This window comes from Protopterus annectens, chromosome 14.part0 (genome assembly GCF_019279795.1).
Source record: "Protopterus annectens isolate FY-2018-M chromosome 14.part0, PAN1.0, whole genome shotgun sequence".
In the NCBI taxonomy this organism is placed as follows: Eukaryota; Metazoa; Chordata; order Ceratodontiformes; family Protopteridae; genus Protopterus; species Protopterus annectens.
The window spans coordinates 864,121,725-864,147,945 of NC_056748.1; the positions used below are offsets into that span (position 1 = coordinate 864,121,725).

General features: G+C 43.1%; 1 protein-coding gene across 19 annotated transcripts in view; it reads right to left on the bottom strand.

Annotated features, from left to right (window-relative positions):
- Positions 1–26,221, bottom strand: part of LOC122789306 (calcium/calmodulin-dependent protein kinase type II subunit gamma) — a 2,351,533-nt gene that overhangs the window by 480,916 nt on the left and 1,844,396 nt on the right. The window lies entirely within an intron of this gene.

The window sequence follows — 26,221 nt, forward strand, 5'->3', positions numbered from 1 at the left end:
AGGGATGAATTTGTAATTTTCCATTAATTGGTCCAAACTGCATTTCAATAAGCTTTGGGAAGAGCTCTGTTTCACATGAAAGGGAAAGTCTGTTCCAGAAACGAAGTAATGTCTAAGACGTATACCTGTCCCTCCAACATGTTTTATCTCACAGATGAGGTTTAGATCCTTAGATTGGGTAATTCTAGTGCTGTTTTGCAAATGTGCTGCAGATCCATCAGGTGTGGATCACAGAATGTCTTGTAGGTGAGGCATAGATCACCCCTCGGTAGTCTGTAGAAGACCTAGTGCATGGATAGGACTTTGATGTGGTCTGCATAGGACATATTATTTGCACAATGTATTCTTTTAGTGAGGAACCTTAACCTAACCTTTTTTTAAATTGGAACCTTTGTGCTGAGAGACAGCCTTACAAGACTATCTGCAAATATATAAAGCTGAGTATATTTTTCTGTATTATTCTGTATTATAGAGCTAAATTGTTGCTTAGATATATGTTGTCTTACTGTTCTGCAAATATACAGAGATCAGTATATATTTTTTGGTTTTATAATTTGCACTGTGATTCCTCACATCTCTGTTGAAACTGTCTTCCCCACCCCCTCCCTGTTCTTGGTTGTAGGTTAAATTTCGTGGCTTTTGCAGTGCCCGCCCCACTGTAGATTTGATCTAGGACACTCCCCCAGTCCCATCTCTTTACCGCATTCTACCTAATAAACCCTTTCTGCACTTGCTTTTAGTCCTTTTTAATTTAATTACATTTTTTCAAACTGTGTGTGGACTAATATTGCTACATACTCAAGTGTGCCAGCTTGCACTGCATGTGAATTGTTTTTACTACTGTTTTTGCTACTTTTCTGGAAAAAAAAAATGTAAGCCTGTTTCCTACCTTTCCTGTAATTAGTGTTCCAGATACAGATTTGCTGTATCCAGGACTGTTTGTAAGCTTCTGAGCCCCCCAAGCCTTTCTGTGTTGGAGGGAAGCCTTCTAGCTTATCAGTGGGAGTGGTAAGCATTAGGTAACCTGTCTACCACATAAGGAGTGGTTCTGGCCCAGAATTTGTAGTTATTGGACGTTTGGGCAGTCTTCCATCTCTCTCAACTTTCTAATTTGAAGGCCTGCATTTGCACTTGTTTCTGTCCTGTAACTCCTGGGCCCATCTCATTTGCTCACTTAAAAAAAAAAAAAAAAAAAAATGCATCTGCTTTTACTGTATTTGTGTTTCTTCCTACTTTATTTTGCTGTTGCGTCATCTTAAAAGTACTCAGTTGTATTTATTACTGCTTGGTGTAACTCATTCTAAGCCTTTTAGTTTAAGCACTTGGGCTTCAGACCAGTTTTACATTAAGAAGGTTTGTGGTCTGCACTGTAGTGGCAGAACAAGTAGCTTACATCCTTCTAAGTTGGGAACTGCTGATTGAGGGCTCAGTGTCTGTTATTCTAAAAGTGTATTAATTCTGGTTTAAGCACTTGGGCTTCAGGCCAGTTATTTTACATTAAGAGGGTTCGTGGTCTGCACTCTTGTGGGAGGAGAGGCTGGACTCTGCCCTTCTGAGCTGGGAATTTCTGGTTAAAGGCTTATAGTGCCTGCATATTTGAACTGCTTCTTACTGAAATTGGTACACCTTGTTTGCTGTAGCCTAGACTAGATCCAGGCCTGCTGAATCTAGCTTTGTTTGTATAACTTGAGCACTAATCCAGGCATTCTTTAAAGTATTCAATTGCATTTATTACTGCTTGGTAGTAACTTGATTAAAGTGTAGCTAACATTCTAAGTCTTTTGGATTAAGCACTTGGGCTTTAGACCAGTTGTTTTACATTAAGAAGGTTTGTGGCCTGCACCGTGGTGGCAGGACAGGTAGCTTACATCCTTCTAAGTTGGGAACTGCTGATTGAGAGCTCAGTGTCTGTTATTCTAAAAGTGTATTAGTTCTGGTTTAAGCACTTGGGTTTCAGGCCAGTTATTTTACATTAAGAAGGTTCGTGGTCTGCACACTTGTGGGAGGAGAAGCTGGACTCTGCCCTTCTGAGCTGGGAATTTCTGGTTAAAGGCTTATAGTGCCTGCATATATGACCTGTTTCTTACTGAAATTGGTACACCTTGTTTGCTGCAGCATAGCCTAGATCCAGGCCTGCTGAATCTAGCTTTGTTTGTATGCTTGTTTTTTGTTTGCTTGTTATTTCCCTGAAATGCTAATTCCACCTAAAACGCGTCTTTTCAGTGCTTCTGTGGATCCCTAGTGATATCTGCATTGCTTACTGTACTTATTTCCTTGTTTCACTTGAAAGAAAGTTACTGTTTGTTGTTTTGCATTTAAGTTACCTGGCACTTGCTCACTAAAGCAATTATGTAAGTCGGCACTAAAAAATTAAAAGCATTACACCCTCACAAACTCCCCTTGAGTACCTTGTTCCCCATTGGCCCTTTTTTCAATTATAAAGGAATTCCCAATACTATACTAGCATGTCCAAAGGTCAGTTGTCAATCTCCTCTCCGGTACTGCTGGTGAATCTGGGAATCTTGAGGCAATGTTACAACTGCCTCATGTACACAGACAACCCTCTCCTCCTCCCAACAAATTCCAACACATGTGAGAGATGCAACCATATAGCCAAACTGGAGGCTAAGCTCTCTCAACTCAGTACTGGCGTAACCAGTCAGGAGAAGGAAACCACACTCACTACAATTCCAGTCTCACATAGACCTACCACGACAGCAAACCAAACACAAACACACAAAAACATACCTGGAGGCTCTAAATAAAAATCTGCCTAAGCAGCAGAGACCTCCAAAGCAGACACCCAAGCAACCACTACCCCAAAACAAAACACGTGCAATACATAGCTCACAAAGCCAGTGTGCAGAACAGTCACAGCCCTTAAGGCTAAACAACACACCTGATACACTTGTAATAGATGACTCTATCGTCAGGCACACTGACATCCCGCTCACCAGGCTGAACAAGGAGAAGGTCACGGTGAGCTGCCTGTCGGGTGCTAGGATCCGCCACATAACACAAGCACTCAGGTCACTCCAAGGCAAGTACAAATATGACTCAGTCATTGTCCATGCTGGTGTGAATGACCTGAGACGTACCTCCCTGGACTACATGAAGAGAGACCTAGAGGAGCTCTCTGAGCACGTAGCCCAGGCCGGTATGACCCTGACCTTGAGTAGCATCTTACCCTCACCAAGAATGATGCCACAATATGAAGACAAGATGATCAATTTCAACAATTGGCTTAAGTATTGGTGTCATTCAAAGGGGATCCAATGCCTGTCAGCCTGGGATGACATGCTCGACAAGCCACGATGCTTCGCTAGGGATGGCTTGCACCTGTCACCCCTGGGCTTTTGGATATTGGCAAAGGCTCTTGCTACCCCCATAGTGCCTTTTTTAGGCAAGGCTCAAAAGACAAACCCACCTCCATAGGTATCACAAGGGATAAGAAACTAAGAGTAATGTTACTCAACGCCAGAAGTCTAAACCTCAAGATGCATGCACTTGAAACTCTCCTTAGCATGGAGAACATCATATCTGTGCAGTAACAGAAACCTGGTTCAAGGCTCCTGAGAGCACCCCAGCACTACCAGGTTATACCTCATACCATGCTTTTCAGCCCCAAAACTTGGACCGAAACACAAAAGGAGGGGGAGTATCAATATTCGTCAAAGATACCCAACACCTCTAGGTTGGTGGCACAGCACGAAGCATCAGAGACTATCCATGTGCAACTAACAGTGGGTAAAACTGCCTTCCAGTTTATAGCCTGCTACAGACCACTCTCCCAAACCCAAGAACCCCACTCGGCCTTCCTGAGAACACTGGAAAATATGAAGGTCTCTCCAAACACCATTATATTGGGCGACTTCAACTACACAAACACAGACTGGGAGCATTACTCTAGCTCCAACACCCTAGCCCAAAGGTTCCTAGAATTTATAAACTCAAATGGTATGGAACAACTTGTTACCACTCCCACAAGAGGGGAAAACATACTGGACCAGATCATCACCAACATGGGGACTCTATGCTCCAGACCAGAAGTGTATCCCTCACTGGTAAGATCAGACCATAAACTAATCTCACTGGATATTCACATCCCGACCCCACCTCCTGCCCAGAAAACCACAGTGAAAAACTTCTCTAAAGCAAATTTCACACTCCTCAAAACCGAGGTGGAATCCTTCAAAGCCCCCGGGCCTGTGGAAAATACGGCCCAGACCGCAGAATCCTTTATAAATGCATTCTATGAACACCTTCAGGAATGCATGGATCATGTAATCCCAAATAAAACCAAGACCCAATCCTCCAAAGGCAGACGTCTTGTCTGGTGGATCCCAGCCATAAACAAACTATTCAATAGAAGGAGGAAGCTACTACATGATAGAGCAAAATCCCAAAAAGGGAAGGCATCTCTGATCATTATTAGCAAAAAACTACGGGCACTCATAAAATCGTCTAAGGCCAGCTTCGAGAGAAAAAGTGCACAGGACACTAAGGATAATCACAAGGCTTTCTTTAGTTATGTTAGGAACCTGGGTGGGAATTCCCAGATATGCTCAGAATTAGTCCAAAATGACAAAAAATACACTGAACCCACAGACATTGCCAACATCCTAGCTGACAGGTTCAGCGCAAACTCCCCCCCCCCCACCAAAAGGGCAAATATCTATCCCAGCAGAGTGCTGTCCCCCTGACATCTCAGATGCTCTGGTAAGAGCAGCCCTCTCCAAAGCAAAAAACACAGCATCAATGGGACCAGACGGTGTCCCGGGCTGCGTCCTACATGAACTCCAAGAAGAGCTAAACCCAAACATAAAACTACTGTTCATTCTCAGCCTTACTACAGGATATGTACCCAAAGAGTGGCGTACAGCAACAGTGGTCCCTCTCCACAAAGGTGGTGCCTCAACGGATCCTGGAAACTATCGCCTCATAACTGACTAGCTTGGTCTACAAAGCTATGGAAAGGATCATCACCATCATGGACCTCATAAATAAAGATATTGGGGACCTACAGACACTGGATCCTACCCAGTTTGACTTTGTTAAGGGCAGATCCTGCCTCTTAAACCTGGTCTATTTCTTTGAAACAGTCACCAAGGCCATTGACGAGTGGAAGGTGGTCCACACAGCCTACCTGGACCTCACAAAAGCCTTCGATACAATACCCCACTCGGGCATTATAGATAAGCTCACCAGCTTAAATATAAACCCCTGTGTCACTAGATGGGTTGCAAACTGGCTCAAGGACAGAACCCACATGGTTAAAATTGCTGGAGCCATGTCAGACTCCAAACCAGTTACAAGTGGCGTCCCACAAGGCTCAGTCCTGGGACCTCTCTTGTTCGGTATATATTTCTCGGAGGTACAGGCCAACACGGAAGGACTGTGGCTGACCAAGTTCGCTGATGACTGCAAACTGGGCGCCATAATCGACTCTACAGCCGACACAAGCATCCTCCAAAAGGGCCTCATAGAAACAGACAACTGGTGCCAGAGCCATGGCCTCAAGCTAAACGACAAAAAGTGTATAGTCATCCCCTTTGGCAAAAACAAAGTGCCCACAAATTACCACATAGGTGGTAATCCATTAAATACATAAGTAATTAGGGACCTGGGGACCCAAGTTGATAGCAGTCTCTCATTTGACAACCACGTGGCCAAAGTGGTTAGAAAAACATTTTATATAGCCCACCTAATCATGAAGGGATTCACATCTAGATCAGGGGAGGTCATCGTGCCTCTTTACTCATCCCTCATCAGGCCCATAATTGAGTACAATGCCCCTTTTGGGGTGTACCTTACCAGACACCTGCAGCAACTGGAAAGACCCCAAAAGTACCTCACCAAGAGGATCAAAGGGCTCAAACAGATGCCATATGCTGCCCGGTTAAAGAAACTCCAGCTCTACTCAGTGGCATACCGCCTGCTCAGAGGCGATCTGTGCCTGACGTATAAAGCCATGTCCAACCCGGAATTAATGGACATGCTGCATCTCAGAAAATCCAAATCCCATCAAGCTACGCGCTCGAGAGACTTGAACCTCAGCACTGAAATAAATAGGACATGCTGGAAGGGGCAGATTCATAACCCAGAGGCTCCCTTCACTCTGGAATAAAATCCCAGTCCAGGTTAGGCAGAGTCCCTCATTGACTCTCTTCAAGAGGAATCTTGATGAGTGGATGGGGGATCGTAGGTTTACCCCGGGTATCACTTCTGTGTCACTGTTAGACAGAGGCACAGTATACTAACCTCGAAAAAGGGCATAGCAAAATTAATTTAAAATGGGTGGTGAAAGCCAAACACAGTCTGGCTAGGCTTATAAATGCCCTAGGGCAGATAGCCTAGTATGAACCTCTGCAGCCTCTCCAAATGCTTGGTTAGGTACATGCTGAATGGTGCATTGTACTCTATTAATGGACTAAGGGCTGAGTACAGTGCGACTATGACCTCCCCTTAGATCTAGATGCCATGCCTTTATTTATAAGTTATGCCATGCAGAAGGATTTTCTCACTACCATGGACACATGGTGATCAAAGTTCAGATTACTGTCAACCTGAGTTCCAAAATCCATTACCAATGTGTCTACTCTTAGGGGAGTGTTATCAATATTGTAATTTGCAGGGGTAGTTTTCTTCTTAAAGAGTACGATTATACATTTTTTGCGTGGATTTTGAGGCCATGGTTCTGGCAGCAGTTGTTTGTTTGTGTCAGACTTTCCTGTGTGATATCTACATCTTTGTGGAACTGAATGACTGCACCCAACTTGCAGTCATCAACAAATGTGGTCAGCCAAAGGCCCTTTACATTTGCCTGAACTTCAAAGAAGCATATTCCAAACAGGAGAGCCCTGTGGTAAACAACTAGTAACAGGCCTCTTAGTGGAGGTGGATTCCCCCACCCTAACTTCACATGTCCTATCTGTGAGCCATGTGGTAGTATAACAAGTAGTTAATAATCTCCTCTTATAGTAAAAATCTGTGCTACATCCTTCCTTATCACTGCCTCAGTGTGTGTGTGTCTTTCGGCTTTTTTTCCGGTAGTCGCCAACTCCGACGTCCGCGCGCTATTGGCAGAGTAGAGTGTTTACATGCTGCTTGCCTAACCCCTAACCTAGTCAACTCAACGGAAGGCAGCCCATTCCACGCAACGCGTCACAGTAGAACTGAGAATCGAAGAATCGAGAGGACAGCGCTAATTGTGGCGCTAAATATACGCCATCAGCATATCACTGCCTCAGTATTCCTTACTAAAGGGAGAGTACAAAAGCTACTCTAAAGGATGAGATGAGGAAGCGACTGAAGAACTCTGCAAAAAAACATGAAAGATGACCCTGGTTCTAGACACTTCTTCCAACTTGTAGTGTATGAACAGAAGACCAAGTAGCTGCTTCCAGGTTGGATCTAGTATCTAGACCCTTGAAAAAAGCACCAGAAGAGGCTACCACCCTGGCAGAATGAGCACAAACAGAAAAAAAGCTGCTTACCATAAAAAGATCAACAAAAATTAAATGGTCTTAGAAATCCCAGAGACGGTTTGCTTAGAAACAGCCAAACACAATTTCTTGGCATGAAAGTAAACAAACAGCTTTTCAGATTTTCTAACATTTTTAGTTTTATCCAGAAAGTATCTGAACTAGTTTTATCCATATAGTATCTGAACTATCTATCCAAATCTAAATTTTGCAGAATTCTGTCACCAGAATTCTGAGGTGAAGGAACAAAAGAAGAAAGGTGAATGGACTGATTCAAGGACAGGACACTGGCCACCTTGGGCATAAAAGGAGGACGTGTGAAGAGGAACTCTATCTCTGTGAAAAATCATAAAAGGGGAGCTGCCATGATAGCCTGGAGTTCAGAGACCCTCTTGGCAGAAGTAAGAGCCACCAACAAAACAGACTTCTAAGTACAGAACTGTTAAGTAGAGGATGCTGCAGGTATAAAAAGAGGCTGAGTCAATTATTCCAGAAGAAAATTCAGGTCCCCAAAAAGGTGGGATGTGCTTTTTTGGGGGCCTAATCTGAAGGGCACATTTTAGAAACTGTTTAACTTCAAACCTTGAGGAAACAGGCAGCTGCAGGGGCAGAAAAGCAGAAATGGTCAGCAAATGAACTTTAACAGATGAATATGGCAAACCACAACTGAGCAACTTGCACAGAGATAAAGAACAGCAGGAATACTCACTAACAGAGGGATCTCTTCATGCCTGTGAAACAAACGAGAAAATCTTTTCCATTCAACAACATGGGATTTTATAGTAGTGAGTTTTCTGCCACTTGCAAGACACAAAACACGTCCTCAGAAAAGTGGTGTCAGAAGGATCAGAACTCTATCACCCATACAGGCAACTGTAACTTAAGTAGAGGAGGAGGAAGAATGAGACAGCCCTTGTACTGTGTGAGGGGATTAAGAGTGTCAGGTAACTGATTATCACTGCCCCTGCCCAGATAAAACAGAAGGGGGAGTCAATGCTGTATTGACCAAAAGGGAGTCACCAACAAGATTTTGGGTCTGTCCTACATGATCCTGTGTAAGACCTTGCGCAACAAATGAAGATGGGATCAAGCATAAAGAAACATCCTTTTCCAAGAAAAAGACATGGTGTTCAGTTTCCAAACCTGAGGACTTGGCACACACTAACAGAACCTGGGAAGTTGCCTGCTCAGAGGGGAGGCAAACAGTTCTGTTTGAGGAGTACCCCACCAATGGATAACGTCCAGGAAGACCTCTCTGTGAAGTATTTATGCATGAGGATCTGCTCTGGATTTGCTCAGGAAGTCTGACACAAGATTGTGAAGAAATGTAAACTGCCTGAAGGAGCAGATAATGGCAGACAGCAAAGTCCCAAGCAAAAGAAGCTAATCTGCAAAGAAGGTATGACTTTGTACCCCCTTATTTATGTACCACATGACAATGGTGTTTGTGTAAACCTGGGGAGGATGTGGAACCCAGAGGGAACGAAAGGCATGAAGAACTAAAAACAAAGCCCTCATTTCTTTGAAGCTGATGTGGTCCCTCCAGTTGTTGGGGAGACCACACTCCCTGGACCCTGATGTTGGAAGAAGCCTCATCCCAAATTTGAAGCATATGTATACAGCTCCTGAGTGGGGAAAGGGTCTTAAAGGTAGGCCTGGATTCAGAGATATCTGATGAATACACCACAGAAATTCCTGTTTAAGACAAGGCAAGAGGGGGACAGGAAATTCCAGAGGATGACAATGTTAAAGCCATACTGTATTTAGATACCACTGAAGCTTCCTAATCTAGAGTCTAGTGAAGTGAACCATAGGAATGGTGGAAGCTATGTACCCCCTCAGCCCAAAGAAGCTCTCCTGCAGATGCCAATTGTAAAGGAAGAAGAGACTGGAAAGAAAGCTGTCACAAAGGTGACCTTGACAGTAGGAATAAAAGTCATAATAGGCAAGGTCTGAATCCCGCAGCCAAGAACCCAGAAGAAGCTTAGTAACGATTCTTGGAGCTGTAGAAAGACAAAAGGCAAGGCAGAAAACTGATAAAGTCAGGAAGAAACAGTGAACTGCAAAATGTTCCTGAACAGAGGTTGAACAGAAAGCAAGACCAGATAGGCCCGAGGAAATAAAAAGGAGAATTGGGACTGGAGGGAGAATATTTTGGAAGAGGAGACTCTCAGAAAAGTGTTGAGAAAGGAGAGATCCAGAGTAGGCCACCAACAGCCTTCCTTTCTGTGAACCAGAAACATTCTGAAGCAAAACCCTGTGGCTCTAAGTGAGGTTGGAACAGACTGCTAGCTCCCTGAGCCAAAAGATCCTGAAGAACTGGAGGAAAATGATGAATGTATCAAAGTGGATGACAAGGAATCTCTGAAAAGGATGCAGGGAATTTCAAAACCATGAAGTAACCCTTCTGTATTAATGAAAGAGCCCAGGAATGTGTGGTGATCTGATGTCAGATGGGACAAGACAAAATTAACCAGAGGGAAAGAAAAATCTGGCTGAGGGGCAGGGTAGGACAACCATCAAATAGAAGTAGATTTGTCAGGAAAAGAGGGCTTCTAACCCATACAATCCTGACCAGGTTTGTCTAAAAACAACTGTTTGGAATATTTCTTAACCCTTAAGGGAGGCTTTTGCTATCTACACACAAAGGTAGACTTAGAAAGACAATTCCTTTGAAACCAAGGAATAGAGGAAAGAAAAGTCTGTTTGAGGTTCTGCATAACCTTCCTTCCATCTTTTATGGTTTTAAAAAACTCTAAAGCTTCTGAACCAAACAGATTCTAAGAGCCCAAAGGAGAATGCAACAACTTGGCTTTTATACCTTCAGGAAGAGACTGTAACCTAAGCCAGGAGTACCTACAAAGGACAGCATAAGACAGAACCTGATGCATTAGCAGCATCATAATTAAATTTGATCGCATGGAGAGGCAGAACTCAATTAAGAAACAGCAGAAGCCTTAGCTTCAGAATCAGGCAAGTCAAAACATCACCAATTTAAGACAGAAGAGCCAGCACATTCCTGGTCATATCAGTCTGATAGTTTATGGCTCTGAAAGCCAGTGTGACAGAAGATACGTTTTTCCCATACCTATCCACATCTCTACTGTCCTTGTTAGAATGAAGAGGTTTGGAAGAAGACAGCAATTTGGAAGGTTTTTCAGCAGAAAGAGAAATGACTGAGGATCAGAGCAGGGATATTTATATATAAACTTTGAGCTTCAGGCGCCTTGTTAAAACCATCAGGTTTCTTAGATGCAGGAGGCTGGGACTCATGAGCAAGAGAAGCAGCAGTAAATGTGTCTACAAGGGCTTCTAACACAGGAGGGATTGCAAAAGGCCTGGAAGAATCCATTTTTAAGAGGGCACAGTACCTTTTTAGGACCTCAAAAATTTGGGCTCTCCCCAACTGAAAGTGCTTCATCATTTTTACAATGGTGTTACCAAAGAAAACTCCTTGACAGGGATATGTGGAAAAAGCATTCTCATCCTCTGATCCTAGAGCAAGAAGAGAATGGATCTGAGAACAGTATGAAATGGACTCTCTCCTAGAATCCAATTCCACATTTTCATCAGAACAGTTAGACTCCCTAGGCCTTTTAGAGGGAGTGGAAGAAAAAGGAACAGCAGAAGGCACAGATAACCTCTGAAGAGGTTTCAAGGCCATAAAGGCCTTAAAAAGGCCCTGGGTGAAATCCTGCCACTCTTTATGGGGATCTCTGCACACATGAGCTACATGCTTGGACATCTTTTTCTTCAGAGGAATCTCATCCCCAACAAGCTCAAGTGGTTCAGAGCCCTGCCTGATTTCAATGAGGGAATAAGCAACCTTTTTCCTAACAAGTATCTGGGGAATTCCCCTAGGCCCTTACAAAATAATCAGCCATGGTGTCCCCTTCTCATCAGTAGCACATGTATGCTCAACTTTGGTAGATGTGAACGAAACCAGTCCAGTATCATCCCACAACTAAGTCGAGATAGAAGGAACTGGAGGTGGATCCACATGGTTCTTGGATTCTTCAGCTCAAGCTCAATGCCAAGAAATGTATAGTTATCCCCTTTGGGAAAAAACATGTACCTGTGAATTACCACACAGGTGGCAGTACACTAAACACTGAAAGTGTGATAAGAGACTTAGGGACACAGGTGGACAATGGTTTCACCTTCAATAACCACATTGCCACGAGAGTCAGGAAATCCTTCTATGTGGCGCACCATCACTAAGGGCTTTTCATCCAGAAAAAAGGAGGTCATTGTCCTACTGTACTCATCCCTCATTAGACCCATTATAGAATACAATGCCCCATTTGGTATGTACCTCTCAAGACATCTGCAACAACAGGAAAGGCCTCAAAAATACTTCACTAAAAGAATCATAGGCCTAAAGCAGATACCCTATGCTGACTGCCTTAAAAAACTCCAGCTATACTTTGTCGCATGTTGTCTACTCTGAGGCGATCTCTGCTTAACATACAAGGCCATGTCAAACCCAGAGCTGTTAGACATGCTACACTTAAAGAAATCCCAATCCCTCAGGGCCACATGCTCCAGGAATCTAATCCTTGTCATCACAATAAACAAAACATGCTGGAGGGATAGGTTCCTGACCCAGAGACTCCCCAGACTCTGGAATAGACTGTCCATACATGTCAAGCAGAGTGCCTCTTTAGCCCTCTTCAAAAGGAACCTTGATGATTGGATGGGAGAAAGGAAATTCATCCCGGGGATCATGTCAGTCGCCCTGGTAGACAGGGGTCCAGGGAAGTAAATAGTGTGGGAAGAAATAGCCAGGGAATTGTTATGGCTAGGCTTGTATAGGCCCTAGGGCTGATAGCCTAGTACCAACCTATGAACCCAACAGAGACATCCACCAGGGGCTGGAGAGCAGAAGTCTCTAAATTAATCTTTTTCAACTTCTTAAGATGCTGCTTAATATCCAGGTGGATTAAGAAGCTATGGTTCCCTCGGCAAGTAGCGTCAGACATTGCAGACCATGGTCTGCAAACAGGCAGTAAAGGCACTTGCATCTGTCTTTACAGGGAATCTGCCTCCTACACTCAATACCTCTTTCTAGGTGACATGTAAAATGGTAACCCCGTAAAAAGAAGGAAAGGTCCCTAGTGGGGTACTTAACTGCTGGATGCTCCTTAGCTGGAACAATGTGACAAATAATTTGACAGATCAAATTCAAAAAGGTAATATTCAGACTGTCAGCAAAGAAGATCTGGCAATTAGGTGTCTGTACATTACTTATGTACATTACATCCTGGACGTAGGACATACATCTGACATGCAGCACATGGAAAGGCTTAAGGCTTTGGTATGCTTGTTGGATGCATAGCTATCCTCAGTAGGATACCCCATTATGAAGGCATACTGCAACAGTGGTGAGGAAAGGACATAGTTTGATATGTACTCACTGGAAAAGGGAAGAGAAAGATATGAAATGTATGCATTGTACTACTAGGGGTGCAGCAAGTGCATGGGATGTAAATAAAGTATAAAAATATGATGGGCATTTTAAACATCAGTCTGGAAAACATTTATTCACCAAGTGAGGAGTGAGCTGTAAGACACTAGAATAATTTTCCACAGAGACTGGTGCAGAAAAATTCACATAAATAACCAAGTATATCTTTCCTTCTCTACCTTCAAATATTTATAAGGCAAACATTTGAAATTCCCACAACATGGAATAACACAGCAGAACTAAAGTAGCTTCAATTGCAATGCACATACAAGTCCAACTGTCAATATGTAGCACATCTAACAGCTCCTAAAGGAACCATATGCCTTGCCGCATGCAGGTTAGTAAGGAGAACTAGAGTGTATTATTGCAGGTCAACCAGCAACACCTTAAAGGTTCATGTGTAAGTCAGCAAACAACATCTAAATGCACCATGTGCAGGTCAGTGAGCAACATCTAATGGAGCCATGTACAGGTCAGCAACCACCACCTAATGGTAACTTGTGAAGGTCAGCTAATAACACCTGAAGGCACCATGTGCAGGTCATTTAGTTGCACATAATAGAGCTGTGTGCACATCAGTTTACAGTACCTAAAGGCCCTATATGAAGGTCAGTTAATAATTCCTAAAGGAATCTTGTGCAAGTCAGTTAGTAATGCCCACTGGAGCCAAGAACAAATAAGCTAACACCACCAATGGGCACCATATGCAGGTCACCTAGTAACACCTAAAAAAACAATGTGCACTTCAGCTAGCAATATAAGGGCACCATGTATAGGTCAGCTAATAACACCTAAAGTAACCATATGCAAGTTTGCTAGCAACCCCTAATGGAGAAGTGTGCAAATAAGCTATTAACCCTATTCCATAATGTGCAGGTCAGATAAAATCTAAATGAACCTGTGCATTTTAGCTAGCAACATAATGGCACCATGAGCAGGTCAGCTACCACCGCCTAACGGAACAGTATATAAATAATCTAACACTACCTAAGGCAACAATGCACAGGTCAGCATACAACACCTAAAAGAGCACTGAGCAAGTCAGCTAGCAACATCTAAAGGAATCCTTTGCAAGTCAGTTAGCAACACCTAAAAGAATCCTTTGTAAGTCAGCTAGCAACAACAAAGGAACCCTGTGCAAGTCAGCTAGCAATAACAAAGAAACCCTTTGCAAGTAACACCTAAAGGAACTCTGAACAAGCCACCTAGCAATACCTAAAGGAACCTTGTGGAAGTCAGCTAGCGACACCTTAAGGAACACTGTGCAATTCAGCTAGCAACACCTAAAGGAATATTGAGCAAGTCAGCTAGCAACACCTAATGGAGCCACGTGCAAATCAGTTAGCAACACCTAAAGGCACAATAATGAAAGTCAAAGAATGACACCTAAAGGAATCATGAGCAAGTCAGGAAACCACACCTATATGCACCAGGAGCTAGTCATCCAGTAACACTTAAAGGATTCATGCTCAGTTCAACTAGTAACACCTAATGGAGTCATGGGCAGTTCAGTTAGCCACACTTTAAGGTGCCATGCACAAGACAACTAGCAGCACATAAAGCCACCAAGCACAAGTCAGGCAGCAGCACCCTAATGAGCGAGGTGCAGGTCAGCTGACAGCATCAGAAAGAGTCTTGTGCAAGTTATCTTGTAGCCCTTTAGGGGAGCCATGAAGTATTGGTGTTTGCTCTTATTAAGCAACTGCAGAAATCAACTAGCAATGCATTAAAGAACAAGGCACCACAAAGACTTGCTGCATATGATACTCAAAATGCAGAAAGTATGTAATACATGAAGACACATCCATGTAACTATGTCTGTACACTGGTGTTCAGGGGAGTAGCGGTATGTAGATCAACAGATAGCAGACTTGCCACTGGTGCAGAAGGTTGGGGGTTCTATTCTCACACCATGTAGATGAATTAATTTTCTTATACTGACACTGCAGTGCAGTATATGAGGGATGAACTTCGAGTGTGTGGTCTCTTCAAATGAGATGCTAAACTGAGGACTCATTTGCCAAAGATTTTTGTAGCTCAGGTGGATGTAAACATCCTCTTATTGAAAAGAGTAGGGAAAGTTTCCCCAGTTCCAGGGCCAAAATTTTTCTCTAGTTAGTATGAATTACCACCTTGAGTTTCCCCTAAAAAGAGGCCATTGGCCTAGTGGGATCACCCAGTCAAAGTGTAAATAAAATAAAAAATACATAAATACAGAGTAAGTAAAAAAGGCTAATTGTACATGGTACTGATCAACAGCAACAGACAGAGGCAAGACCATTTTCCAACCTGCAGTTTGGATTGCAGACTGCAGTAGACTGCCAGCTACCAGCGACTACAACAGGAATATAATGGAATGCCGAACTACTAACTGCAAATGAGCTCTGCTTAAATGAGTACTGAGAGTACTTGCCCAACACTGACCTAAACTAGTGGCTGATAAAAGAAAAGAAAAAGAAATGCCTGCAAATATTTGAAGACAATCTAGCCTTTCAAGTGTCTAACACTTCTATTTCAGAAAGTCTTGCTTTTGACTGCCAGTATTGATGATAAAAATACTGAATAACAACAGAAAGTCAGTTAAAGAGATGCAAGCTCATTGTCTACAACTGAAAATGTACAGCTCGGTAGAACAAAAGCCTGAAAAATGACCTACTATCATGCTGTTCAGGCAGCAGGTTCACAAATGGAAGAAGAGCATTAGAAACAGGTAAGAAGTCAGAGACGTCATGAAAGTAGCCCCAGTATTAATTATGCAACCAATAGCCTGCATCCTGAACAAACATAATGGACCAAAAAAAAAATTCTGTCCTATAAATATGAGGAATTCTACAGTCTGTAACCTATGGCCTGAAAAAACGACAATCATTTGGGGACTGCGTAGCCTGTGTCCTGATAAGACATAGCAGTCACTCAAAAGGCCCATGTCCTGAACAGACATGGTACTCTCCAATATAGGATGCATACTGAAGAGGCATGACAGTTATTTAAATATGCTCTGCCCTGTACAGGCATGACAGATACCTTCAGTGTGTGTATGGCCTAATCTCCAGAACAAGAAAGTTCACAAAGCATGCAGTGGGTGTCCTGAATAAAACAACGGCAAGTTAAACAGCAGGTAGCCTACTCTGGTTAGCAACTTTTGTTTTGGTATGAAGCCAGTAGGGAAAATGACCAGCACATGGATGTAAATGAGCTCAGACCTGAAGTTGTTCCACATCACTTTAGGGATGCAAAGACACCTTCAGTGGTGACAGCTGCCCCCTGAGCAGGACAAGGCATTGGTTCCATATGTGATAAAGTATGTGCTGGAACACAACACAATGTAACTCACTCTGGGCCACTCTTGAAGGCAAAGTAAACTGCCTAGATGTCTTTCTTCCTAAGCAGCTTCAGTTAATTATTCAACATGTTGTCTGTCTTCCTCACTAGATTTACCTTTGAAACCTGTTTTGTATCTTTTCCAAGTAGCAAAGAATTAGTTATGAAACAGACTATCTTCTTAAGCAGCAAAGATTGAGTAATGACAGAATCTGTCATTTTATCTAGAAAATGATTACAAACAAACTTGCCATTTTTCCAGTCAATGGAAGATTAACTATGAAACATGTCTGCCCTTCTGAGGAACACAAGGCTAGTTATGAATGTGTTTGTCTTCGAGTAGCACTTGATTAGTTACAAAGCATGTTGTTCATCTAAACACAGGGGTAATTATGTAGCATTCTTTCTCAGAAGAATATGACTAGTTATAAATCATGCTGTCTGTCTTCCTGCCTCCCTGAACAGTACAGTTACATGCAAGAATGCATGGTATCTTTCTGAGCAGCATGTTAGATAGAAAGCATTATGCTGTTTGTATACTTTTCTGAGGAGGACAGGGCTAGTTATGAAGCATGATGTCTGTCTCACTGAACAGCACTGGGCTAGTTGCAAAGGATACTCTCTGATCTTACAAAGACGTAGCACTGCTACCTGTTAGAGACCAGCCCACACACTGCAATGCGTTAGAGTTTCACAAGACAGTAGCCTCCTTAAAACGGGCACAGGCAAAATTCTGAAGAAAAAAATGAGTTGAAAGGTACAGCTCAGCAGCAACATTACAAGTGGGTTGGCAGTAACAGCATGGTCAGTCTCCCCCTTTGAAGAGAGAAATACAAATATTGCTGTATATTTTAGTTATCTGTATCAACCTCATATTTCTTTTTTTGTTATAAAAGAATATCAATAAATGCATATGATGCGGCATGAAACCAAAGCAAACAACAACAGAAGCATACAGAATTCAGACAGAAACTGCATACCTCATATTAACAACTAGGAGTAAAGCTGTAGGTCTTAGGCTTAAAAATTCCCTCTTTCTTGCAATCTACACCTCTGTTAATTCTGCATTTTGTCCTGCATGGGGAGCTACTGTTTAGACTGCAGACTTGCTGATTATAAAAGCTTGGCACACTCTGGCTGCTTGGCACAGTTGCTATAGAGATGACACACAGGTTCATCTTTAAAAATATACAGCCACCCTGGTCCTCCTCCTAGAACAGACTAGGTTTGTTCATCAGCTTTTCCCTCCAGTGTCCTCCCCCTCCCCCGCTCCCCAAGCAGAAATCTTAGCAACTGCATCAGCCTCTCAAACTACCACATTTAAGCAAGAAACCATTTCAAGTTTGAGTTTGAACCGCTCCTCAGGAATACAGCTAGCATAATGCAAAGAGCAGGTGGGAACAGCATTTCAAGTGTGATGCATTTTTAAGAAAAAAATTATACAAACCTAGCCACTTAAAAATATCAGAAGCATACGTTTTACCCTGTAGTTTATTTTATTTTGATTTTTTTGGAGCGGTGGGGTGGGTTACTGAGTGTAAATCTGATCAGGAAATGTGTATCTCGCTGCAGGATTAATTCTTATCCTGCTGCACTCGGCATCAGGCTTCAATGGTGATGCCACTTCAAAAATAAATGAAAGGGTAGCAACACCCTGCTATGAGAGTTGCAGTCTGGTGTTCAGACTTCTGTCCCATGTGCATATAGAAGTTCAGACAGAAATTAGAGCCACACTGGCACAGAAAATTAAAACTGTTAATCTGTTACATGTTTTGGTAAACAATCAAGGCCAACAGTTTGCACAGCACAGAACCTAGAGTAAATTACTTTATTGTACCAGTACAGAACATGGCAATTATTAATGCCCGACTGTGTGGTTTCTTGTGTTTCTGTGCTGCAAAGCCCACTCTAATCATGGCTCAAAATACAGTTGTGTACACTTACCATAAATGTAGATGTTCGAGTGTATTCACTGTTGCAGTCATTACATTTGGGTAATCTCTGCTTGCAGGTTGCCCTCACTCAGCCTGATTGACAAAGTCTTGAGTCCTGCATCAGTTGCTGTCCCTTCTTCCATGACGTCAGGTCGACAGGGGCTATAAAACATGCAGCCGATGCCATTACATCAGTTTTTCTTGCCCCAGATGTCATGTGCCCCCCTAATGGGAAGCAATTAAATATAAAAGTACAATGATATACCTCCAACAAAAAAGCAAATACACCAAAAAGGCTTTTAAACATAGCAAAGGAAAGTAGAGGTATAGCCAAAAGAAGTTAGGGGGCTGGAGGTAGGGTAACCAGAACTGCAACAGTGAATACACTCGAACATCTACATTTATGGTAAGTGTACACAACTGTACTATGTTCTTCGTGTTTCACTGTTGCAGTCATTACATTTGGGTAGATTCCCAAAGCTATGGTTGGGAAGAGGAATTTAGATAGCATTAGGACCAGCTATAAGGCCCTGTAAGACTGAAGTGGCAAAGCCAGCTCTGGATTTAGAGAAAATTGGCAAATGATGATGCTTGGTGAAAGTATGTACAGAACTCCAAGTAGCAGCTTCTAGGATGTCCCTAGTAGGAACACCTCTGAGAAAGACGGCAGAAGTAGATGCAGCCCTGGTGGAATGGGATCTGATCCCCTGGGGGACAGGTTTTCCATGGTGCTTATAGCAGAAATGAATGCAATGGCTTATCCATTTGGAAACAGTTTGTTTTGAAATAGCCTTCCTCTCTGCCCCTGCAGCAAATGCTACCAGCAGTTGTTCCGATTTTTTTCGAGGTTTAGTCCTGTCCAAGTAGAATCTAAGTTGTCTGTGCACATCTAAGGAATGCAGAATCCGTTCCCCTTTGTTCTGTGGATTGGGAAAGAAGGTTGGCAAATGAATGGACTGATTAAGAGCCACACTGGATACCACCTTGGGCATGAAGGATGGATTGATCCTGAGTGCCACCCTGTCCACATGAAAAATGATGAAAGGCTCCACTGCCATAAGAGCCTGTAATTCAGATATCCCTCTAGCTGAAGTGATTGCTAAAAGGAAAGCTGTTTTTCAAGAAATAAATTAAGTCTGCAGTAGCAGCTGGCTCGAAAGGAGGTAGAGTGAGTTTCTCCAATATAAAATTAAGGTCCCAGGCAGGGGTTGGTGCTCTCCTGGGTGGTCTCAAGTTTTTGGCCCCTCTGACGTACTTGCTTGAGCAGAGGATGAGAGAAGAGGGGAGGTTCTGTGTTATAATGAGCTGAAATGGCTGAGGCGTGGATTTTAATGGAAGAAAAGGACAGGCCCTTGTGAAACATATCAGTTAAGTATTGCAAAGTTTGAGGTAAATTGGGCTCTGCTGTGCTCATCCCTTGAGATTGGTTCCAGGCACAGAATCTTTTCCATTTTTCAGCATAAGATTTTCTAGTACTAGGTCTCCTTGCCTCTAAGATGACATCCATCACAGGTTTGCTGAGGGATGATAAGGGTGAATTTAAGTGATTAGCCAGGCTGCAAGGTTCAATGTTGGAAGCTGAGGGTGCAGAATTTAGTTCTCCTGCTGAGACAGCAGGGAAAGGGTCTGAGGCAGGTGCCATGGAGATAACTGCGACACATTGCGCAGTAGGGGGTACCAGTGTTGGCGCGGCTAGTCTGGAGCAATCAAGATCATCCTACTAAAAGTCAAACAGGACAAACCAAGAACTTTGGAGAGAAGAGGCAGCGGGGGGAAGGAGTAGACTGACAGGTTTTCCCAGCTGAAGGACACAGCATCCACTTTCCAGGCTTGTTTGTGGGGAGTCCATGTGCAAAAGTTGTCCAACTGGTAGTTCTGGGAGGAGGCAAATAGATCTATGTCTGGGCTCCCCCATTTGCTTGTCAACATGTTGAAAATCCTTGGTTCCACTTGCCAATCATGTGGGTCCATCAGGTTTCTGCTTAGTCCATCTGCCAGTGTATTCAATTTTCCTGGCAGGAATAGAGCTTGTAGGTGCACTTGGGTAGCTCTAGGCTGTGTTCCACAATGCCATGGCTAGTCTGCGGGGGGGGGGGGGGGGTAGGAATATGTACCCCCCTGCTTGTTTATGTACCACATAACCGTGGTATTGTCCATCTTTACCATTAGTTGTCCTGGAAGAATGTAGTCCTTGAAGGCTGTCAGAGCATTCTGTACAGCTCACATTTCTTTTTGATTGATATGTAGGTGCATTTGATTTTGGTTCCATTTGCCCTGAATGCACTTCCCTGCCAGGTGACCCCCCCCATGCATAGTCTAATGCATCTGTAGTTAGGGTTTGTGCGGCAGGGGTAGTGTGAATGGTAGTCCCTTGTTTTGGTGGCAGGCCTCTGCCCACCAGAGGAACTGCAGATGTAGGCAAGATATGATAGGAATCAGCGTTTCCAGGCTGTGAGAATTTTGACTCCATAGACTTTTTAGATACCACTGTAGTTTCCTCATATGCAGTCTTGCATACGGAATTAGAAGAATGCAGGAGGCCATGAACCCCAAGGCTTGCAGTATTTGTCTTGCAGATAGCAGGGTTTTTGTGGCCACTTCTTTGAAGTAGGTTACCACATGAATTTGCCTTTCTGGTGTGAGGTAAGCCATCTGGGCAGTTGTATTCAAGCTTGCACCCAGGAATGTAATTTGTTGACAGGCGACCAGTTGTGATTTATTTTCGTTTATTGTGTACCCCAGACAAGTTTGAACCATTTTTACAAAAGCTAGATGATTTAAAAGTATGCCCTGGTTTTCTGCCTGAATTAGACAATCGTCCAGGTATGGGTATATTTGAATACTTCTTTCCCTGCAAAATGCAATAACTGGAGCCAGGCACTTTGTGAATACCCTGGGTGCAGTAGACAAACCAAAGGGGAGTGCAGAGAACTGATAATGCGTGTAGCCTGCTTTGAAGCATAGGTATCTTCTGCAAGAATCCCTGATTGGGATGTGCAGGTATGCTTCTTTTAAATCTAGTGTTGCCAACCAGGCGTCTTTGCCTAGTAACTGGTGAAGAGTCAGCATCTTGAATTTTGGAATCTCCCGAAAGGTGTTTAGAGTAGACAGGTCCAGGATTGGACGCCAAGATTTGTCTTTTCTGGGTACCAGAAAAAGTCTGGAGTAAAACCTTGTCCCCTTTCCTCTTCTGGTGCCAGTTTAATAGCCCCCATGCTTAAGAGGGAAAGTACTTGTTTTTGAGCCTCTGGCCATCCATTTGGTGATGGCAACGTGTGGAAATGAAATCTATATCCCTGAGACACTATAGTTAAAACCCATTTGTCCTGGGTTATGAGTTCCCAGTTCTTTGCATGAAGAGCAATCTTTCCCCCCAAAAGGGGCGGTCCAAAGATAAGTGCTGGGGAATTTTAAAAGGAAGTCATTGAGACTGTTTACCATAGGGGGTGTCTTGTTATTTCCAGATTTGGAAGAGGAGGCCCCCCACTGCTTAGTTCTGAGAGTCCCCTGGGACTGACACCTGGGGGGTTTTGCTGTGTCTGGGTTTAGCTTGAGAGAACCTGGAAGGGACTGGAAAGGACCAATTCTTAGTAGGCCAGTGCCTACTAAATCTTGGAGGTTGCACTTGTAAAACATCTTTAACAGTTTGCATAGATTTAGCTTTATCTTCCATCTTTTTAAGAACTTCTTCAGCCTTGCTGCCAAACAGGCAGTCCTGATTTAAAGGAGCATCCAACAATTTAGCTTTAACATAATAAGGCAAAGATTGCTCCTTAAGCCAAGCATGCCTTCTAAGCACATTGCAAAGTATGTTTTCCAGCTTGTCCAGCAGAATGCATTAAGTCCTGTAAATCTTTATTTTCACACAGTCAGGAATCAACATAATTTTCTGTTTAAGCAGTCCAATAATATGTTGTTGATATTTTAACATATGAAATTGACAGTTTAAAGCTCTGATTGCCAAGGTTGCAGAAGTATAAACCTTTTTACCCCATCTATCCAGCACCCTGGAGTCTCTATCAGAAGGGGTAGGATTTTTAGCAGTAGAAGCCTTAATGCCCTTGGCCTCCTGAGAAATAGTCTCTGGATCTACAACAGGATTTTTGAAAAGGAACTTGTGGAACTCAGGAATCCTGTAGTATCTCTGTCAGGTTTACTAAGAGCAGGAGGCAGGGAATCAGGGGCCAAACTGGATTCCGAGAACACATCAACAATGTCTAGTACAAGAGGTATAGCCAAAGGCCTATGCTGAGGTAGAAGAAGGAAATCCCTAAGCCTCTTTTTTGAGTCAGACAATTCCTGGCTTTCCCAGTGGAAATGCTCCCTTAAAGTATGTAAAGTTCCCCAAAAGAAAAATCCTCAGAAGGGAAAGCAGAGGGAATGGAATCCTCTGCATCAGAATCCTCATAAGTAGGTATGGACAAATCCAGGTCATCAGAAGAGTCGGAAGAAACAGAATCCAGATCAGAAGATTCATAATCAAGCTCAGCCCTAGGCCTGTTGGGGGGGGGGGGGTTGACTACCCTTGATTAGAGTTATTAGATCTTCAGCCATTTTAATCATTTGTTTTTTAGGCATAGGGGCCTGAGCATGTGGCCTGGGCATAGGTTTTTTTAGACATGGATCGAAATTTAGGCCTTAGTAATGAAGGAGATGTCGATTTAATATGCAAATCTGCAGGCCTGAATACACCCTCAGAAGCCGGTGCCTGCACAGCAGCTCCGGACCCATCCAAGGTACAGACATCTGCGGGTTCCATAGTTGAAGTATCTCGCGGCATACTGGACTCCGAATGGGTCTCAGTAGAGGCCTGCGAATCAGAAGTAGCGGGCATGAGGGGCTGCGAAAGCGCCTCACTGAGTACCAGCGAACTGGCTTAGGAGAAGCGTCGGCAGTTTTGGACCTCGGTGGCCTGTCTCTGTCTTTATCTTTGTGTTTTTTTGGAATCCCGGTAGTCGGATGGCTAACTGACGACATTTCTGGATAATTAAACTGAGAACCCAAATATTTAGAGGCAAAAATATACCAACGATGGACAGTGCACTGATTAAATAAAGCACAAAACCGACAGCAAGGTACGTCGTGGTCAGGGCCTAGGCTAGGAATACAGTACGAATGAAAATATTTATGAGGCATTTGCTTTCCACAACTAATGCAATTATTAACTTTTACTGTCATCGGTAAGGAGCAAGAAAAAGTTTCCCCAACGGGGTACTTAGCTTTAAGTTGAAGACTTCAGTTCTGAAACTCTAAAACGAAAATTTCAGGAGTCAGCCGACCAGCACTTGCAAACTGCTTCTGCTTCGGGCACCACACGGCAAGAAAGACTGATGTAATGGCATCGGCTGCATGTTTTATACCCCTGACGACCTGACGTCATGGAAGAAGGGACAGCAACTGACGCTGGAGCCAAGACTTTGTTAATCAGGCCGACTGAGGGCAACCTGCAAGCAGATTACCCAAATGTAATGACTGCAACAGTGAAACACGAAGAACATCAATCAAGTTAATACAGTTTGTTAATAAAAAAATCCACATTATCTCACAGAGCTTATAAGCTCTTATAGAAGGCTAGCGTTAGTGGAGTTATGTTAAACAGATGTTTGTAGCATTAAATTTGTAGATGCAAAATCTCATACACTGCAAACTTTTCTTTGTAGGCATTTGCAGAACAGTGCCTTCAGCCATTAACATGAAGCAAAACACTGTTAAACAATATATAATTCAGCTGTGGGACTCAAAGCTATTTTACAACCAGTGTCTCTGGTAATTAATACTTTATAAAATTTGAGCATAAATTTGAGAAGTTTGCAGATTTATCACAAGTGTACACATGCTTTCCTTATGTTCAGATAAAAGGCGAGTGCTGAGCACGATCAGAAAGGCATGCCATCATGGCATGTCAGGCAGAGTTCTGACTGCAAGATGAAAATCTTTCGACTGGTGCAGATGCTTCTCCTTGAAAATGGGGACAACTACTCTGCAGTGTGCTGTCAGTGGCTGGCAACTAGTGCCACTCAAAATACAGTCACGACACAGTGCAAGTCGCACTTTCTGTAAGGTTTTCAAATTCTTTACTATAGCTTCATTATTATGGTTTTGTAATTTTATATAAATAATGTCAACTAGATGGACTCCCTTAAAGACAGCAGCGCAAAAGACAAACAAAAAAGAGGAGCAACAGGGTATGGTATCACATTAGGTTGCTACAGCTTTTGAACAACAGGCACACTGCAGTGCATTAGTTTTATACTTAGGTATGTGATGCAGAGGGATGGAGCTCTGGCAGGGGCCCTGAAGACCTGGGTTTGATCAGTTTCCCTGGCTCTTTAGCAGTTGGTGGGATGAGAGGAAACAATGTGATTTTTCCATCTTATTTACCGCAGAGGAATGGAGAATTCTGTGGTTGGTGCAGTTACTGTTGGCCAGTGGGGATGCTGAGGAATGGTACATCAACCAATACAAAAGACCAGGGATCCACCACAGAAATCTATTGGAATCTTATTCTACAAATGGATCATTACATGTTGACTGCATATGAGCAGACTTAGGTTTGTTTTGTCTTTCGGCTTTTCCCCAGTATGGGGTCGCCACAGCGGAACTCTGGTCCGCTAATGATTGGCAGTAGATTTTTACGAAACGCCGAGGTGCCAGCTCGACACTCAACCTTCAACGAAGGCACACCCATTTACGTACACATGTCTTTCGAACGCTACCCAACTGCGGGGAGGACATGCAGACTCCACACAAAAGGCACTCCCAAGCCACGCCAAGAATCGAATGGGAGAACCTCTTGCTGTGAGGTAACAATGCTACCGCTGTACCACCGCAGCATAGGGCATAAAACAAAACAAAAAATTCTATTCGGCAGAAAGATGATCTGGCACTCAAACTCCTCAACCATTTCCAACCCTGAATATCAGAGAAAGTCCAGCAGCAGGGTAATACTTTTCTTTGACTTGAATTACTGCATACATTCTGCTTCACCAAAAATAAAACTTTCAAATCAGTATTTGCCCATTAACTCAGAAACACTTTTTTTCCCATTTGTAGAGGGTTCACATTGCTCATCTGTGCATTAGTACAAAAACAGTCATCTTGTAAAGTAATGACTCTTGTCAATGGTCCAGTTGTGAACCAGAAGTGGTAGCAAGAGAAAGAGCAACACTTGTAGACAAAACAAACAGGTCAAAGATTCAGTTCATCACAACCCCCTAAAGTGGACTGTTTGCAGTAGTCTCAGACCATCCTTATTTAAATATAGTCAAGCTCCACAGTTACACACCCATGGAGAAAAATAATGCCTAGACAAAGTGAATCAATGCTGAAGAGCAAACCGAAAAATGCATCAACCGTGATTTCCTATGTGAAATGTGATTCACGAGTTGAACACAAAACCTTGTCAGGTTTGCAATCCAAGAAGTGCAGGGTAACATGGAATAAACGTACTGCCACATGCTAACAAAATCAACAGGCAAATAATAAAAGCTACAGACTAGTGGTACTTTGCCAAGTACAGGTGGTCATTCAGAGGAAATAAGTGGAAACTACAAGCACGGAGTCCACAGGAGCTAAAATGCTGGTTTATCAAATGGGCAACTGAGACGACAGTTAACAATCAGCATTACTTCCTACAAGGAGTAAAGAAAGAAATTGGGGTGGGGTGAGGCATTACATAACTCAGTCATGTTGTCATGTTCTCCCATAAAGAAAGTCTATAATCAATCTGTGAAAGTTTTTAGCTCTTTTTTGAAATTTATCTGCTGTAGCCTATATGAATATCTTGTCTAACTTTCCAGGCCTTGTGTTACTACTTCTACATCCTATCAGCAGATTTCTGTATCATGGCAAGGTTCCTTAGCATGGCCCTGCCATGCTGTATACTGTGTCCTTAACATTGCAATGGCATACTCTCTGCTGGGTACTTAACATGGCGCCTCCATGATCATTACTGGATACACTTAACATGGTACTGCCATTCTCCACATTTATCTTTTACTCAAATCGGAATGGTA